Below are 19767 nucleotides of genomic sequence, written 5' to 3' on the forward strand. Positions count from 1 at the left end.
CTCAATAACTTAACTATCTGGAGTGAAAAATGTCAATGACCATTTAACCTTAACAAGTGCGGGATCATGCACTTTGGAAAGCATCCCTATAAACCGCAACTTCACTTAAATAAAAGTAGAGTCCAAACACTCGAATCAGTACACGATTTAGGAATTAACTCCACAGGAAGCCTGAACTTTGAAGAATATGCCTCCTCTATTATTTCTAAATCTAGACGGCTAATTGGTTTTATAATGAAAAACTTTTTCACAACAGAGGGTAAACTTACTCTCTACAAAATATGTGTACGACCCACCCTTGAATACTGCTCTTTTGCCTTCTCTAATATGAATACCACAGACAAGATAAGAGTAGATGTTCAAAGACGTTTCACACGTCAACTACTAGGATGTAACTCGAATCTTGATTACACAGATAGATGTAAGCATCTATCTTTAGAACCTTTATGGAACCGTAGGCTAAAGAACAATTTAATATTTCTCTACAAAGCGATATATAGGCTCTCCTTTCCAACCTCCCGCCCGACTATGACCCACGACCCAGCCTATAAGCTAAGAAACAACGCATATACACTACTTACCGTAAAACACCAAAAACATGCGTTGTAAGTTTTTTACAGTACGGTATAGTTTATTGTGAACCAGGCTGCCAATGCCTATCCGCAACTGTGATACGTTTACTAGATTCAAAAAGCTAAAAACCCTATTTCTAGACTCCAAAGAGCTTCAACATTTCCTTGAACTCCAGCCCACCAATGAGGCACTTTATTACGGACCGCCTAGTATCTAGAAAGAACAAGATTATAACAAGTTCGACAGTTACTAATATGGATATAACCAAATCACAGAATATATGGCTTATCCTTCCCTATTATTCATTGTTTATTAATCATGACCTTATGCTCCTAACCCTAGTTTTCAGTTCCCAAATCTCTACAGGTTAAATGTACATTATTCTTCCTAAAAGTCATGCCTTTTTTTCTACTGCAAGTAGACAGATAGCTCAATCTTATGGATGCTGATCTACTAAGGCCGATCATACAAAGCTCAGAATTTGGCTACAAAGTCTTGTGAGTTTCTCAATGTTTTATCTGTCTTACCCCGAAATCTTTTTTTTTCTACAATTTTATACCCTCTCATATCTTTTGATTTGCTATTAGTCCTTACTTCTTTAAACCATTAGTTATTTTCATAGCAGTGTGATATACTGTGTGGACATTTAACCCATAAAACAGACTTTTCAACTATCTGATTTGCTTGTAACATGGACCTAGTAGAGACAGTGTATTCCAACCATGGGCTTTGATTAAAGCAGTATTCATACTTACCACAAACGTAAGAGAGCCTAACATCACAAAAGGAGGGAGGGTGTCGTTAGTGACCAGCAAACATGATGGTGGGGAGATAAATTCAATCCACCCATGTCTGTAGGGCAGAACAATTTGTTTAATTACGGCTCCTTATGGTTTAGTGGGATGTCACGAACTTATGGTATTGAAGCTGATTTATCACGCAAAATACCTCCTTAAGTCGTGTTACGAACGTCGAATTGGTTTCACTTCCTACCCAGAAATCCTACTACAAGCAAATTAGACAATTCACTAAGATACGAAGCCTGCTCAAAACCCTATAATACTTGAAAAAAATAATACAAAAAAAACGAATGGGCCTCTAATACTTACTTACTTACGCCTGTTACTCCCAATGGAGCATAGGCCGCTGACCAGCATTCTCCAACCCACTCTGTCCTGGGCCTTCTTTTTTAGTTCCATCCAATTCTTGTTCATTTTTCTCATGTCTATCTCCATTTCTCGGCGTAAAGTGTTCTTTGTTCTTCCTCTTCTCCTTTGGCCTTGAGGATTCCATGTGAGAGCTTGTCTCATGACGCAGTTGGGTGCTTTCCTCAATGTGTGTCCTATCCACTTCCAACGCTTCTTCCTGATTTCTTCCTCTGCTGGGATCTGGTTTGTTCTCTCCCACAGTACGTTGTTGCTAATAGTGTCCGGCCAATGGATCTGAAGTATTTTGCGTAGACAACTGTTAATAAACACCTGTATTTTCTGGATGATGGCTTTCGTAGTTCTCCAGGTTTCTGCCCCATACAGTAGAACTGTCTTGACATTTGTATTGAAAATCCTGACCTTGGTGTCGGTTGACAGTTGCTTTGAGTTCCAGATGTTCCTCAGTTGTAAATATGCTGCTCTTGCTTTGCCGATCCGCGTCTTCACATCTTCATCAGATCCACCCTGTTCACCAACGATGCTGCCCAAATACGTAAAGGTTTTTACATCTTCCAAATCTTCTCCGTCAATTGTGATTGGATTGATGCATTCTGTGTTGTATCGGAGAATCCTGCCTCTAATAGCGTCGATAATAAAAGGATAGTCAATTGTGTATCACAATACTGTTTCCAGCACTATCTTTTATTTTATAACCACATATATTCCCATACTCTCAGCAGCGAGACTCTAATTTAGCGACGACCTTTGAACGAATCTTAAATGACCTTGACAATTATTAGCCAATCAGAAGACAGTTAGTATAAAATGAGAATATATTGTAAGTAGGTAATGAATTACAGTGGATATTCTTCTTTAGCATGATTTAAAAACTTGTTAAGGTTTGATAAAGGTCCAGAGGCTTTGGATTCATAATGCATATTGTGTAGTAACTCGTCCATAGGGTTAGTGGTCAGGGTTGTAGCCTAGGGTTAGGGTGCTAACGTGCGATCAGTTTACAACAGATTTTAGAGGTTAGGGTTTAGGGTTATGGTTAGAGTGGGGTTGTAGCCTGTCAATAAACACCTCTTCTCTAAAATCCGATGTAAACGGATGGCATTTTAGCAACCTAACCCTAATATTAACCTACCCTACCCTAACCTTAACCTAAACATTAATCTTACCCTAAACCCTAACCTTAAACCAAAAGCCTAATCCTATGGACGAGTTTCTATACAATATGCATTGTGAATTCAGAACTTCTGAACCTTTATCAAACCTCAACAAGTTTTTAAATCATATAAAAAAAGAATATCCACTGTACTTCATTACTTTCTTGTAATATATTTTTACTTTATACTGTCTTCTGATTGGCTAATAATTGAAATTGCTCAAACGCTTCTCATTGTCGCGTCCCTAAATTAGAGTTTCGCCGTCCCATCTGTTTTAACCTCTCATTAATCACCTCCTCTCTAAAATCCGCTGTGAACCGACTGTATGTTAGCATCGCGTGTTGAACTTGGCTCCATGACCTTGAAATTGCCCAAACGCTTCTGATTGGCTCGTCGCTAAATTAGAGTCTCGCCCTCTGAGCTGCTTTCCGAATCTCCTCCTTTTGTTAGTTGTATGTCCACTCACACCTTGTTAACACTTATTTTCTTTTTCCTCTTAAAATGCTCTATTTTATCAAACACCTTAATAAAAGAAAATTAGACTGAGTAATCATACCTTAAACATTCCTTCATGAATATTGGCTACTCTGCCTCTCGTCCATTCTTTTACTTGCTCCCTCTTTCAGCCCCCTTGAGAAATGGAATGGGTAACTTCATCCTGCACCATCTTCAAAGCCTTAGACATTCCAAGGGGACATAAGGTTGCGACGTTTAGAAGCTCCCACCTTCAGTGGGCCTATTCTTGACCATCAGTCGCACATTTGCAACACAACCTTCATGAAGCGCGCCAACTGTTTCAGTTTCAGTTTGGGAAGGACAGGAGGCTCGATGGCCTATGTTAGTCCTGGCAATGGTGGTCTCTCAGTTGATCCAACTTTCTTTTGAAAGAGTCGACGGATGGAGCCTCAACCACGTGCTGAGGTAGTGAATTCCACTCGTTGATGATTCGATGGGAAAGTCGATAGTCAGCTGACAAGTAATTTGTTCTCGGCTTATGAACTTTTTTGGAGTGTCCTCGTAAATTCTCTGTTTTGGAAGACAAGAAAAATGAGGGCATATTAGATGCAAATTTATCACTAAGCAATTTGTAGACTGTCATCAAGTCGCCTCTAGTTCTGCGATATGACAACGGGAAAAGGTTCAGCTTGGCCAGTCGGACTTCATACGTAAGCTTCGCTATTGCGGGAATCAGCTTAGTCGCCGTTCTCTGAACCTTTTCCAGAAGCTCACTGTCTTTTTTTAAGCAGAGGCTAGCCGCTTGTATGCAGTACTCAAGTTTAGGACGAACGAACACTGTATACAAAGTCAAAAACGTTTCAGCGTCGACATGACTAAAAGCTCTACGTATTGACCATAAGGTTCTAAAACCTTTGGCGGCTATTGCACGGCAGTGTGCAGTAGTCTTTAAGTCTTGACTAACGATAACTCCTAAGTCATTATATGTCTGGACGACAGGTAGCTCAGTGTTATTCATCGTGTATGTATCTGTGCCTTGATGACCGATATGCATCACAACACACTTGGAAGTATTTATCGGCAACTGCCAGGCTTCAGACCATTCAGATAATCTCTTCAGGTCATTTTGAAGTTCTAAGCTATCACTCTTACATCGTATCGTTCTCCATATCTTGACATCGTCAGCATATAGCAAGACCGATGATGATAGAAGACAAGGAAGGTCATTTACATACAAGAGGAATAGCACTGGCCCCAAAACTGTACCCTGGGGCACTCCACTAAGCACAGTTTCCCAGCTAGATAACTTTGAGTTCACCCGAACTCTTTGTTGCCGCCCAACTAAGAAGTCTTTTATCCACATCAATAAATTGCCTCCAATCCCGACTTTTCTTAACTTATATAACAGCCGGCTGTGCGGAACTTTGTCAAAAGCTTTACTGAAATCAATGAAGGCGACGTCTACAGGTAGCTTTTGGTCCTTAAGAGCGCACCAGCTTTCACGAGCCACTAATAAGTTAGTGAGACAAGAATAACCTATTCTGAAACCGTGCTGCTTCTCCGGGAGGATCCGGTTTTTATCGAGATACTTAAACAGGTCCTTCCGAATAATCCTTTCTAAGATTTTAACAACCACACTAGTTAGACTAACGGGGCGGTAGTTCTCAGGTTTGTGTTTCGTGCCTGTTTTGAAGACAGGACTTACTATGGCGTTTTTCCAATCTTTCGGTAAGCGACCCTGCGTAACGGATAGGTTAAAGCATGTACTTAAAGGGCTTGCAACGAAGTTAGATAATTCTTTCAGTAGCCTAGGATGTAATTCATCGGGCCCCGTGGATTTACCTATGTCAAGCTTATTTAGCAGACCAAAGACATCGAGTTCTTTAATGGTCACGCTATCCAGTGTATGTATGGGGGGATCTGTATACGCTAACGAGAAGGGCGCTTCTATGGTATACACGTCGCTAAAGCAGTTTGAGAACGCTTGAGCCTTACCAAAGTCGTCCTCCACTGATGATGAAGCAGTACTGTCTCCCCATACAGCAGGAATATTTCCTTTTCTCCTTGTCCTTTGGTTTATATAGGAATACAAGCGTTTAGGACATTCTACGGATTCCTTAACAAGTTTTTCTTCGTACAATTTTCTAGACTTACGGAAGGTCGAGGCACAAGTGTTCCGAGCCTTTCGATACTGAGATTTTGACTCATCAGTCCCCAGTAACCTAAATCTATCCCACGTTTTCCTTTTCTTACGGAGAAGGATACGGACCTCCCTACTGAACCATGGTGGTGAGTTTTTCGGCCCCTTTGGTATAGTCCAAGGGATGTGAGGTGTGGTAACTTTTAAGTATGATTTTCGAAATGCATCCCAGGCCGTTTCAATGGAGGACTCTGGGTCTATTGTCCAATCTATTAACGATGCTGAGTGCATGATGTCTGGTATGTTTGCTTTCCAGACGTTGGGTCTGGACTGGACTGACGCGTCCTCATGACTGGCAGTTATATGGAAGTCGAAAGTTAAAACTGCGTGGTCACTTTTACCTAAGGGTGGCATATGATGGAGGTTCGCAACATCATCCTCATAGTGAATCAGTATAAGATCTAATAAGGATGATTCAGTGTCCGGATCGTACCTTGTCGCTTCTTTCACATGTTGCACTAGAGCACATGTGATAACCGCATCAACTAGTTCCTGCTCGAAAGAATTCTCCGAAGATTTAGTTCGCAGATTCTCCCAGTCAACCGTAGGTGCATTAAAGTCCCCTAGGATTAGACATCGACCACTTTGGGACCAAGTATTGAGACTGTTTAACAGGATCTCATTTGCCTCACAGCTTGGACTGCGATAGACCAAACCAATCAGCAGCTCTTGTCCCTTGCATTTTAAGCGAAGACTAACTAATTCACACGTCCCACTCTCATGGGATACACTATCGATAATGGTAAATGGGATAGCATTCCTAATGAATAGAGCTACTCCCCCTCCTTTGCGCTTTTGTGTTCTGTCGGCCCTTACTAACGTAAAGCCCTCGAAATCAAGTTCTATACTATCTATAGCCTGTGTCAGCCAGGTTTCTGTTACTGCGATTATATCTGGCTTTATAGAGTCAATCTGCACACCTAGTTCCGATCGCTTATTAAGTAAGCTTCGTGCATTGGTGTAACAGATCCGAAGCCTGTTTAAGTGCCTTCGTGCTTCACCCAGAGCGGCTTCGGCATCATTCTCTGTCGAAGTCTTACGACCCGAAAATTTACAATTTTCAGGTCCTTTTCGCCAGCGTCTAACCTATGTTGTAGTTCTTTCTCGGCTTCCCGTCTTTTAACACGGTCTGCCAACGGTAGGTCCTTTCGGATAAAGACTCCTGAACCCTTTAATTTGTGTCCATTTTGTAAAATTAGGTCACCTTCGTTCGAAGAGCCGAATACTACTTTGAGCAGTCTGGAATGATTTGGTTTCGAGTCCGGTACACTCCCTAGTCTGTACACCTTTAGCAAGGTGACCCCGGTCATATTTTGAGGCATGAGTTGATTAAGCAGCTGCCTAATCAGTACAATGTCATGCTCAAAACGAGCTTTAGGTTCAGAGCTCTCGCTCTCCTTGATTCTATGAAAAATAGCTGATCTGTCGCTATGATCAGCTTTCGATTTTTCAACTACTTTTACGGGGGCAGGTTTCTCTTTTATATCAGTACTTTTCTTTCTTACAACCTTTACCCATTCGTCAACGGTGCTGGTAGAAGCAATAACAGTTGCGTCAAACCTAGTGTTGGATCTTGGGGGGTGTTGTCGACGACCTGAGAGGTCGTGTTATGTTTACCGTTCGAAACCGATCGAGCCTTGCGATTGCGGCTTCTAGGTGTTTCCTGTTGGATCCCATCTGAGAGACGGGGAACAGAAGACCCTACTTTTCTTGAGCTTTTGTTTAAGGTAGGCCTCTTTGGAGACTGCTTTTCCTTCTTTGACGGGCGTGAGTCATCTATCACCGGACTAACCTTAGTTTCCTTCACGTTGATTTGCGTGTCGACAGATCGAGTGCTGTTTGACGCGTTCCGACTATGCTTGCTAAAACACTTCTTTGCAGCATCAACCAGTGAGATGGCCTCGGTTAGCAAGCTGTTTGCATCCGAGCAACACTGTTGACAAAGCCACACACTGATTAAAACGATTCTACATTCCTATCTTATAAATTATCAACCCAGCTATGTAATTTACTACAATGGACATTGTATCATTTGAATCAATTCGATCTTCCCTGTAAAGTGGAATGCCTCAGGTAACAAACTGTTATTTGAGAAAATATTAATATTATTATTCAAATGGTTGTGGACGGAATAGAAGAAGCTTTCGCTTAACAGGCTTCCGTGTCTAGTAGCAGGGGATCACCAAACCCTCCAGGCAAGAACCTAGGTATGTTAACAATAAAAGAGGAAAAGAAATTGGTAAATCATAGTGTGATGCTGTTCTTGGTCCTTAAGAATAGGTCAAGTTGCCTCTTGAAGGACTCCTGAGAAGTCGCTTGGACTAGCTCGGCTGGCAGCGAATTCCAGCTTTTGACAACTCTTAAGGAGTAGAAGTTGTGTCTACATTCCGTCTTGCTATGTTGTGTTTCCAGTTTCTGGGTGTTACCCCTTAGGTTATTATTCGAACTAAGCTTAAGTAGGTGTTTAAGAGGATGTCCAGAAGTGTTAAGAATACTATAAGCCATTAATAAATCACCTCTAGGACGCCTATACTCTCATGGGTATTGAGATGTGTTTCTCTGTCCGGACTTGAGATTAGACAGTCGTCAACATACGCATGTACGAAGTTGAGACCTCGAAAAACATCGTCTATGAATCTTTGGAATGTCTGAGCAGCATTTCTTAGACCGAAAGGCATTCGCAAAAATTCATAGAGTCCGAAGGGAGTTATGATAGCTGTTTTCGGTATGTCGTCAGTAGCCATAGGGATTTGGTTATACGTTTTAACCAAGTCGATTTTCGAAAAGACAGTTGTACCTTTCAAGGTAGCTGTCAAATCGTGAATGTGAGGCAACGAGTAACGATCGGGAATGGTTTTTGCATTCAATCGCCGATAGTCGCCAGTTGGACGCCAATCGTTGCTGTCCTTTTTAGGGACCATGTGCAACGGGGATGCATATGGGCTACTTGACGGTCGTATGATTCCTAAGTCTATCATGTGATCGAATTCGTTTTTCGCTAACCTTAGCTTTTCAGGAGCTAGTCGTCGTGCTTTAGAGAATACAGGTGGTCCTGTAGTCGTGATGTGATGTGTAACATTGCTGGTTACACACGGTAGTTTCGGTTGAGTTTGTTGTATCCCAGGATACTTATCGAGTAGTGGTTGATAGAGTGGGTCTATCATATGTTTAACTGTGACTGGGGATACTCTACAACCAGTAAAAGAAGTTACGCAAACGGACAAATTAGTGTTTCCGTCTGCTAGCCTCCGTTTGCGAGTGTCGATGATCAGATTGTGGTGTTGTAGAAGGTCCATACCAATGATTGGCATAGAAACATCTGCAACAACGAAAATCCAGTGAATGGGTTTGCGTAAACCCACGTTAAGGTAAACGCACCTTTTGCCATACGTAGCGATCGGTTTTCCGTTTGCCACCTGTAAGTTTAGGGTCGATTCGTGAAGTCGGTCGTTAGGATTTGCTGGGAGAACGCTAACTTCTGCGCCAGTATCGACGAGGTAGCGAACTCTCGTTGTCACATCTGTGACGTATAACAGACGGCTATGTTCGCCGGCTACGGTTGCCGTTAACGCGTGCCGGCTTGGAAGTTTCCCGAATTGTTTTTCGAATCAGTCGGTTTCGTGTTGGGAAAATTGCAGGGTTTTCTGCAATTTCTGGAAGACTTTCCATACTGGTTATGATACCAGCACCAGTCGGGGTTATCCGTCTCTCGTGGTCTAGAGACAGATCGCTTACGAGAAATGCTTCTACGTGGTGTGCGCGATCTCTTGCTGTCGGTACGAAGACTAAGATAATGCGTGAGTGTATGACATGACTTGGTTATGTCATTCTGAGTCGTCTAGGCTTTTCTTTGACTGAAAATACCTCGGTAGTAGACGATTTCGTCATTCCTAAAATACGGTCCGCAGATGCAGCCAGTTCGTCTAAGGCGTTGTTCTGGAACGAGACCAGAACTGCTTGCACCTGTTGGGGAAGTTTTGACAAGAAGAGTTGTTTGAATAGACCTTCGTCGAAAGTTCTTAGGCCTATAACCTCTCTCATCCGTTGCAACATGTCCGTCGCAGAACCGTGTTGCAAGTCAATGTTATTGAAGAGTTGATCTAACCTTTGTTGATCGGTTAGATCTCGTTTAAGAATCGAGCGTTTCAAGATTTCGTAAGGTTCGGAAACATCACTAGTAAACATACTAGGTGTTACGTACCTGTTGAATTCGCGCGGTAGTGCCTTGACTACTGCGAGGAATTGTGCACGTGTGTCGATCGCGCCGTGCTCGGAGAAGTCGGCTTCTGCGTAGCAAAACCAGGCTTCGATGTTGTCGGGCCAGAAAGGCATCAGTTGAAACGAAGGTGGGGACAAAGTCTTAAGCTTGAGTACTTTAGGTGTCTGTTCAGTCATGATGAAGTATGAAGTACGATAATGAACGAGGGGAAAATATATTTATATCCAAGAAAAAATACGAAAAAAATCACAATGTTTAAAAAAAATAAAAAATAAAGCAATGATATATAAAAATCCCGAAAAGGAACAGACTCACAGTTGCAATTAGGCGTACCAGATCACGACGGTCTCACCAATGATGATGTCACAGGTATTCAGTGTTTGACAACGCTTCTACCAGTAACACCTTCTAATGTATTTCGTTCCCACCCAGAGAAATCAAAAGACAGAGTCGAGGAGATCGGAAGAGTATATTTGGCGATGACCAATATATCGGAATTCTCTGATCTAATCTGGCTAGCGATTGCGGTTGATGTTGAGCACGGCGTTACCACACGTGATCTGGTGCGGATGCCTGACCGAGCGCCTTCAGCTAGATGAGTAAACTAAAACATATGGTCAGCATCCAATGTCGGAAACTTAGAGAGATATTTATTTTGGGGATTTATTTACCGTTACACGCTAACTGTGACAAAAATGCCTTCCGAGCAAACCTTGCACTGGTAACGTTGAAGCGCATTTTTAGACAGTTTGACGGAAGAACTTTTAATAGAATCTTCAATAGTTTCATCCGTCCCTATTTAGAGTACGGAAACATAGTATTTCCTCCCTCACTCCAAAAGGACAAGGTCACTTTGGAGCGTATCCAACAGCGAGCCACGAAATCAGTTCGAGGACTCAAATCTAAGCCTTACGAAGAACGCCTCCGTTCACTAGACCTTTACCCATTAGAGTATAGGCGTCCTAGAGGTGATTTATTAATGGCTTATAGTATTCTTAACACTTCTGGACATCCTCTTAAACACCTACTTAAGCTTAGTTCGAATAATAACCTAAGGGGTAACACCCAGAAACTGGAAACACAACATAGCAAGACGGAATGTAGACACAACTTCTACTCCTTAAGAGTTGTCAAAAGCTGGAATTCGCTGCCGGCCGAGCTAGTCCAAGCGACTTCTCAGGAGTCCTTCAAGAGGCAACTTGACCTATTCTTAAGGACCAAGAACAGCATCACACTATGATTTACCAATTTCTTTTCCTCTTTTATTGTTAACATACCTAGGTTCTTGCCTGGAGGATTTGGTGATCCCCTGCTACTAGACACGGAAGCCTGTTAAGCGAAAGCTTCTTCTATTCCGTCCACAACCATTTGAACCATTTTACTTCATATTTTGTTTACATGACTGAACAGACAAATTCAAGGCAATATCGCTCGAATTCAAAAGGTACGTAACACCTAGTGGTTGTAAGTCACAGGTAATCAATAATTGGTCCATATCCGATTAACACTCATCAATATATACATGGATTTTTAACACGCATACTCAGTTGTTGGTGATTTGCCCTTGTGTCATGTGGATTATTTTTAGCTGATGTTTAATAATAAACGATATCTATAACTGGTGGTGTTGTTCAGGCTTTTGAATAATCATCTCGAGTGAATTGATAATTCTACTGGAAGATTAAGCCTGCTTTAAATACTTAGTTAACGGGATGATATTGTTATTATTATAATTATTATTCATTGGAATCAGATATAAATGAAATTAGCATGAACAAAGTTGGTTGATGAGCAGCAGCAGTGACATTTGGAACATGCACCATTTTTGTCTACAAAGTGTGCATATTTAAAGCCAAAGTGACAGTTTTGTTATTCGGTCAGTCTCAAATATTTATTTTCTGTTGTTATTCGTTAACTCCTCATATTGTATATTTCAATGCTGAGCTTATTGTTATTGCTGTTGTTATTATTTCTTCGTATAATGTTAATTGATAATTCACTGAACCATTTATGTAAATGTATTGCATGGGTGCCATCTCTGTAGCTTAACCTGTATTTAATGTTGTAAAGTGTGAACTGTGGTTTGCACGCTTAGAAATTTGTTTTGCTTTTTGTTGTTGGGAGGAGAATTATAAGTGAGAGCAAGAAATTTAGTTAGACAAAGTGATTGCTGCCGGACGACGTTAATGAATAAGTGTCTGACGTTGTTTTTAAGTAGGATCTTGACTCACCATACGAGTTACACCATAACCACCAGCGTGAGTAGGGTCAGTGGAAAAAATAAGAGTGTAAATAACAAGTGTACTGTTCAGTGTTTCGATCTGTACTGCATTACTAGTGTAGGGTGTTTTCTTGGAAGGTAAACTATGTTTGCATTACAAGAATCTGGTCAAAATGATCGTGAAATCACTACCCGCGCATGTTGGAACTAGTGAAGTAGTTTCAAAGTTAAGCATACAATTGTAATAGGGTTTCCGAACTTCATCTACTGGGTTGGTTGAACTTTATGTTACGTATATCCTTATAATGGTGCACGAAATCCCTGCTATACCAGAATTTAAGGTGTAAAAAAGGTGAGACAGCGGCTTAGCTTACTGAGTAGTTATTTTTACGTTATTAGCGTGGATGATGTTCAAACACTATAGGTATTGAACCTGACAGAAATGACAACTTTTACAATGGAAGTTGTACTATTATCTCAGTTTGGTAGAGAAGTTACTTGTTACGTATGGAGTGTCATTATAAACTGGAATTCACTTCTTTTTTTCTTTTTCAGTTTATTATATTTTCCGGCCAATCAAATATCACATGTGATTATCTGTTCTCTGTGCCATAACACCATCAGATCCACCCAGGTGTCTCTCCATTTCGCTTAGTTCAGCTAATTGAGCATTAAAGTCATGAGCCACTATTACTACATCACAGCGCCTAACGTTTTGGAATAGGCCAGAAATCTTTCCGCAAAACTCATCTTTTACATGATCTGAGCTGCAGTTAGTGGGAGAATAGGCAGAGATGACGAAGAGGCAACGACGAGTGTCCCTATCTTTCCGAGTCCTTACTGTTCCGTTTAGTTGGACAGCGCACAGACGACTGTCTACTGTGATCCAGTCTAAGAGAGCTAGTTCTGCCCAAGGACTTAATGCTATGCCTACAACAGCAAGACAATGTGGAGCAGCACAACGGCTTCTAGAAACTCAAAGTATGAATCCAGATGCTTCTTTATCTTGATATGGTGAGTTCAAATAAGGGAAACCACTCAGATCCTCTATGCGCGTTTCGGTGACGAAGTATACAAAGACGGTGCGATATTCTAAGGTTATAGCTAAGGAAATCTGTTGTTGAATTTGGTTCAGTATTCGGGCGTTAAAAGCTACATCATGCAGTTTCGAGTGTATCAACAAGTAATCGCGGATAACATTCTGCGACCTCGAATCCTTTAACTAGAGACGACGGGTGATAAATCAGCGTGAGCAGGGTTAGTGGAAAAAAATAAGAGTGTAAATAGATGTAGGACAAAGGTGGATACGAGTGGGATAAAGGGAGGTTAAAGTGAAAAAAAATGTTGATAGTGATGAATTAGTTTTTGTGCATTTCGTATCACTGGACCTTTTATGTAAATGTATTGCATGGGTGCCATCTCTGTAGCTTAACCTGTATTTAATGTTGTAAAGTGTGAACTGTGGTTTGCACGCTTAGAAATTTGTTTTGCTTTTTGTTGTTGGGAGGAGAATTACAAGTGAGAGCAAGAAATTTAGTTAGACAAAGTGATTGCTGCCGGACGACGTTAATGAATAAGTGTCTGACGTTGTTTTTAAGTAGGATCTTGACTCACCATACGAGTTACACCATAACCACCAGCGTGAGTAGCGTCAGTGGAAAAAATAAGAGTGTAAATAACAAGTGTACTGTTCAGTGTTTCGATCTGTACTGCATTACTAGTGTAGGGTGTTTTCTTGGAAGGTAAACTATGTTTGCATTACAAGAATCTGGTCAAAATGATCGTGAAATCACTACCCGCGCATGTTGGAACCAGTGAAGTAGTTTCAAAGTTAAGCATACAATTGTAATAGGGTTTCCGAACTTCATCTACTGGGTTGGTTGAACTTTATGTTACGTATATCCTTATAATGGTGCACGAAATCCCTGCTATACCAGAATTTAAGGTGTAAAAAAGGTGAGACAGCGGCTTAGCTTACTGAGTAGTTATTTTTACGTTATTAGCGTGGATGATGTTCAAACACTATAGGTATTGAACCTGACAGAAATGACAACTTTTACAATGGAAGTTGTACTATTATCTCAGTTTGGTAGAGAAGTTACTTGTTACGTATGGAGTGTCATTATAAACTGGAATTCACTTCTTTTTTTTTCTTTTTCAGTTTATTATATTTTCCGGCCAATCAAATATCACATGTGATTATCTGTTCTCTGTGCCATAACACCATCAGATCCACCCAGGTGTCTCTCCATTTCGCTTAGTTCAGCTAATTGAGCATTAAAGTCATGAGCCACTATTACTACATCACAGCGCCTAACGTTTTGGAATAGGCCAGAAATCTTTCCGCAAAACTCATCTTTTACATGATCTGAGCTGCAGTTAGTGGGAGAATAGGCAGAGATGACGAAGAGGCAACGACGAGTGTCCCTATCTTTCCGAGTCCTTACTGTCCCGTTTAGTTGGACAGCGCACAGACGACTGTCTACTGTGATCCAGTCTAAGAGAGCTAGTTCTGCCCAAGGACTTAATGCTATGCCTACAACAGCAAGACAATGTGGAGCAGCACAACGGCTTCTAGAAACTCAAAGTATGAATCCAGATGCTTCTTTATCTTGATATGGTGAGTTCAAATAAGGGAAACCACTCAGATCCTCTATGCGCGTTTCGGTGACGAAGTATACAAAGACGGTGCGATATTCTAAGGTTATAGCTAAGGAAATCTGTTGTTGAATTTGGTTCAGTATTCGGGCGTTAAAAGCTACATCATGCAGTTTCGAGTGTATCAACAAGTAATCGCGGATAACATTCTGCGACCTCGAATCCTTTAACTAGAGACGACGGGTGATAAATCAGCGTGAGCAGGGTTAGTGGAAAAAATAAGAGTGTAAATAGATGTAGGACAAAGGTGGATACGAGTGGGATAAAGGGAGGTTAAAGTGAAAAAAAATGTTGATAGTGATGAATTAGTTTTTGTGCATTTCGTATCACTGGACCTTTTATGTAAATGTATTGCATGGGTGCCATCTCTGTAGCTTAACCTGTATTTAATGTTGTAAAGTGTGAACTGTGGTTTGCACGCTTAGAAATTTGTTTTGCTTTTTGTTGTTGGGAGGAGAATTATAAGTGAGAGCAAGAAATTTAGTTAGACAAAGTGATTGCTGCCGGACGACGTTAATGAATAAGTGTCTGACGTTGTTTTTAAGTAGGATCTTGACTCACCATACGAGTTACACCATAACCACCAGCGTGAGTAGCGTCAGTGGAAAAAATAAGAGTGTAAATAACAAGTGTACTGTTCAGTGTTTCGATCTGTACTGCATTACTAGTGTAGGGTGTTTTCTTGGAAGGTAAACTATGTTTGCATTACAAGAATCTGGTCAAAATGATCGTGAAATCACTACCCGCGCATGTTGGAACTAGTGAAGTAGTTTCAAAGTTAAGCATACAATTGTAATAGGGTTTCCGAACTTCATCTACTGGGTTGGTTGAACTTTATGTTACGTATATCCTTATAATGGTGCACGAAATCCCTGCTATACCAGAATTTAAGGTGTAAAAAAGGTGAGACAGCGGCTTAGCTTACTGAGTAGTTATTTTTACGTTATTAGCGTGGATGATGTTCAAACACTATAGGTATTGAACCCGACAGAAATGACAACTTTTACAATGGAAGTTGTACTATTATCTCAGTTTGGTAGAGAAGTTACTTGTTACGTATGGAGTGTCATTATAAACTGATAAATAAGTTTTGCGCATATCCCTTCATTTTTCGTGTGGTTGAGTGGTGTAAGGAGTTGGATCTGTACTGCAGTGTTAATGGGCGCTGGATCGAGTCGCAACCACATCAAAACTGTTGACAATCACTCGAGTCACACCATAACCATCAGGTGACACTGTACATATTCTCACAGCGTTCCGTGTCTCTTGAACACTTGGTGCAATGCACAACACCGACCAGTGACAGTGCCTTACCTAGTCCCATTCACAGACAACATGGTCTCACAGTATGGTACTACTGTGATGTATGTTGATGAGTGATTAAGTGAGACGATGAGTGAGTGAGTGAGTGAGTGAGAATGAGATGGTTTCGATCAGGTGTTGTGACTGTGTGATCTGATTCGATGTTGATAGTGCATGTGGATGTGAATGTGCCTATGCATATGCGTGTGTGGCTGTGTGGACTGCGTATTGTATTGTGTATAGTTTTAGTAAGCCCATTGAACTATGGTATTACTTGTCTACTCATTGTAATTTAGACACTTAATCCACTATGTAAACTTCTGTGTGAGTCTGATTGTGTGCGTGTCTGCACATCAATCAATCTGTAATCTATTCTCCCATTGGTTGTAAGTCACAGGTAATCAATAATTGGTCCATATCCGATTAACACTCATAATATATACATGGATTTTTAACACGCATACTCAGTTGTTGGTGATTTCCCCTTGTGTCGTGTGGATTATTTTTAGCTGATGTTTAATAATAAACGATGTCTATAACTGGTGGTGTTGTTCAGGCTTTTGAATAATCATCTCGAGTGAATTGATAATTCTACTGGAAGATTAAGCCTGCTTTAAATACTTAGTTAACGGGATGATATTGTTATTATTATAATTATTATTCATTGGAATCAGATATAAATGAAATTAGCATGAACAAAGTTGGTTGATGAGCAGCAGCAGTGACATTTGGAACATGCACCATTTTTGTCTACAAAGTGTGCATATTTAAAGCCAAAGTGACAGTTTTTTATTCGGTCAGTCTGAAATTTTAGAAATTTCACTGATTAGAATCAGGAGTGAATTTAATCTAGACCACGATTAAAAACCTAGTAGCATTGGACGGCCGTTTCGTCCTAGTATGGCACTACTCATCAGTACGCCAGGTCTGCTGTGAGATATCAACCAACTGAAGACAATGTTGTAAGGTGGCGCAACTTGGCGAATCGGTTGAAGTTAGATATTAACACCGTTGGATGCCGGCTCAGTGGTCTAGTTGGTTGAGCGCCTGGCGCGATGCCGATAGGTCGTGGGTTCGAATTTCGAGAGATGAAGGATCGTGTGTGCTCACTGCTGAGGAGTCCCATACTAGGACGAAACAGCCGTCTAGTTCTTCCAGGTTTTTCATGGTGGTCTAGCTTCAATTGACTCATGACTTCTATCAGTGAAATATATTAATTGTTTGTTGAAAAACATAAACAAATTGTTCAATACATTGTGCAATGATAATCAGTGATCTTCTTTTTTTTGTTTTTAGAAGAAAGATAAACATCAAGAAACAAAAAGAAATTGTGTAAATTTGTCATTATTGACAGAGAAAATATAAATTCTGTAAATAGATTAAATGACGGTATTATTATTAATACATGTCAAAAGAATAGAAGAAATTATTGCAAGACATTCAGTTGTGTATCAATTCAAGTTAATACACCATATATCAAAATAGTAATAACAAAGTAATCGGTAAGAAACTATAGATTAGAGAAAATACAAATGCAATAGTTACGAGTAAAACTTGAGCAATGAAATATTCTTTTTTTGATTTGCTCTTAATTTTAGCTGAACTATATTAGATATATGATTTTGATGGAGTTTTGTCCTCTGAGCTCAATGGTTTGGTCGTGGAGTTTTCAGTGTTCTTCTGAACTACATCATTAAGACAAGCTCCATTAAAATCATCCACGTGAGCTACAAATCTTCTCCATCATCTCAAACTCTGTTAAGTATCAATTTCAATTTGAAATTGTACTGACGCTGAATGAATGTATTCAACTTTTACTTATTCTGACATTTTATGATCCCAAGTTTTAACACTGTTTACCTTTGACCGAAAGACTACTTATTTCCATCTCCAATTGAATACATATCCATTTGACAATACCTGATTTCTTACAACAGCTTGATGTAAGTTTCAGTCATACATCTCATTCTACTCGATATCTTCTTCTACATACTAATCTGGGCCTTACTTCGTACATTTTTTATTATTTAGTATAACATTCTTTTAAATATGCAAATATTTTTATACATTCCAGAGTAACAAAAAACATAGTATTTAAAAGAACATTTGAGATAGTACATATAAGCCTGACTTCTTGTGGTGTGATGACAAACTCCACTTAAAAAACGCACTATTATAATTCTTAAAGTACAACAATGTCTTCTAATCCAACACTTCTGGGGCAGTGTTCCTTAACTGAATGTATGCATTTGTGTAAGACATACTACTCAAACTTGATTGTAATAAAGGTGTATAACAATTAATTAGAACATGCGTAACTAAATAATTGTTTAAATAATGTTATCGTAAATGACTAAATGTTTTTAAGCTTTATTATGAAGTTCCATAAGGCTGTGAACAGGGTTTATTAATGACTGTCAGTAAACAGGAAAACAAATGTTGCGGTAACGGCAACACTGAATAGTAAAATTAGTGGAATGGATGAGGGGCCAAAATTGATAGTGTTATTTAAGGGACTGATGCTTTGATTTTTAGAATGTCGAAAGATGCGGTCAACTGGTTAAATATATGAATATATATGAAATATAAGTACTACTCCCTTGGTGTTGTTTTACTTGTATATTCCCATTGTTATTTAGGACTGCAATTGGTCAGTTTCTTGTTGCCATATGTGCGTCCTATGCGGATCGCCTCTATATAGCCTTAAGTCATAAGGTTCTTAGGCAAAGATGGATAGTGGCTAGCAGTGGAATCCAGGACCCGCGTTTCGTCCTACTTGGGATTCGTCAGCTGAATATACCTGCATTCTAGAGTTGATGTTCAATCCATGACTCGAACCCAGTACCGTTCGCTTCAAACACCATCGCGTTATTCACTTAACTACCGATTCTTGGTAGCCACCTGCTTGTGCAATGAGGTGAAGTTTAAATTCACTAGGTGTTGTTTTACTTGTATCTTCCTATTGTTATTTAGGAATGCAGTTGACCAGTCCATCTTTGCTTATAAGTACTACTGTTTATGTTCAAAATATCCGATCAGAATAGTACAACTTTGAGCTAATGGTTAATTATAAAACTGAATGTCCAGGATAAAAACAATCTCAGACTATTCAATATTCAGTACAATGACCCTGTTGTGACAAATGAATGGACTGTCAATCTTACTGGTGGCCTTTTATTTCTTAACTGAATGTTTGAATAAAACTAAAATTTGGAATATTATCTTAAACATTTAAATTATAAAATGAAAGACTCAACTTTTCTTTTTATGGTATTTATTTACCCTGACAAATCTTGAATGTAAAATAAGTGAAATTGGTCTAGCAAAGAGTTCTCATTACGGCGAATTCATTTATTTAAATCTATACAGTCGCAAACGACAATTCTAGTGCTAAACACAATAACCTTGAAGCAAATTAAATAAGTGCATAATACATTCTTCATAATAAAGAAACTAATAATGATGTTAGTGTTGTGCTCTTGAAGATAGATAAAGAATTATGATTGGTTAAGTATTACTCAGTATGATAATTCCTTCATATCTCATTAGGTTTATTTCGTTCATTTAGATCTAAATGAAGGTTCTTCTTGAATTCTACAACGAAAATATCTCTAGTCCCTGGATAAATTAGTTTTTTTTTAAAAAAAATTTTATATAACTATTGTATCGATTATCTCTTTATAATTCAATTTGTCGATTCAATAAGAATTGAATGTTAGATTCAACAAATAAGTCCATTTAAACAAACAAGAAAAATGAAATAAATAAAACTTTGTAATGTACATTTTATCATAGTAAAATATATTTTGAATGCAGTGGTT

This window comes from Schistosoma haematobium, chromosome ZW, assembly GCF_000699445.3.
Source record: "Schistosoma haematobium chromosome ZW, whole genome shotgun sequence".
Lineage (NCBI taxonomy): Eukaryota > Metazoa > Platyhelminthes > Trematoda > Strigeidida > Schistosomatidae > Schistosoma > Schistosoma haematobium.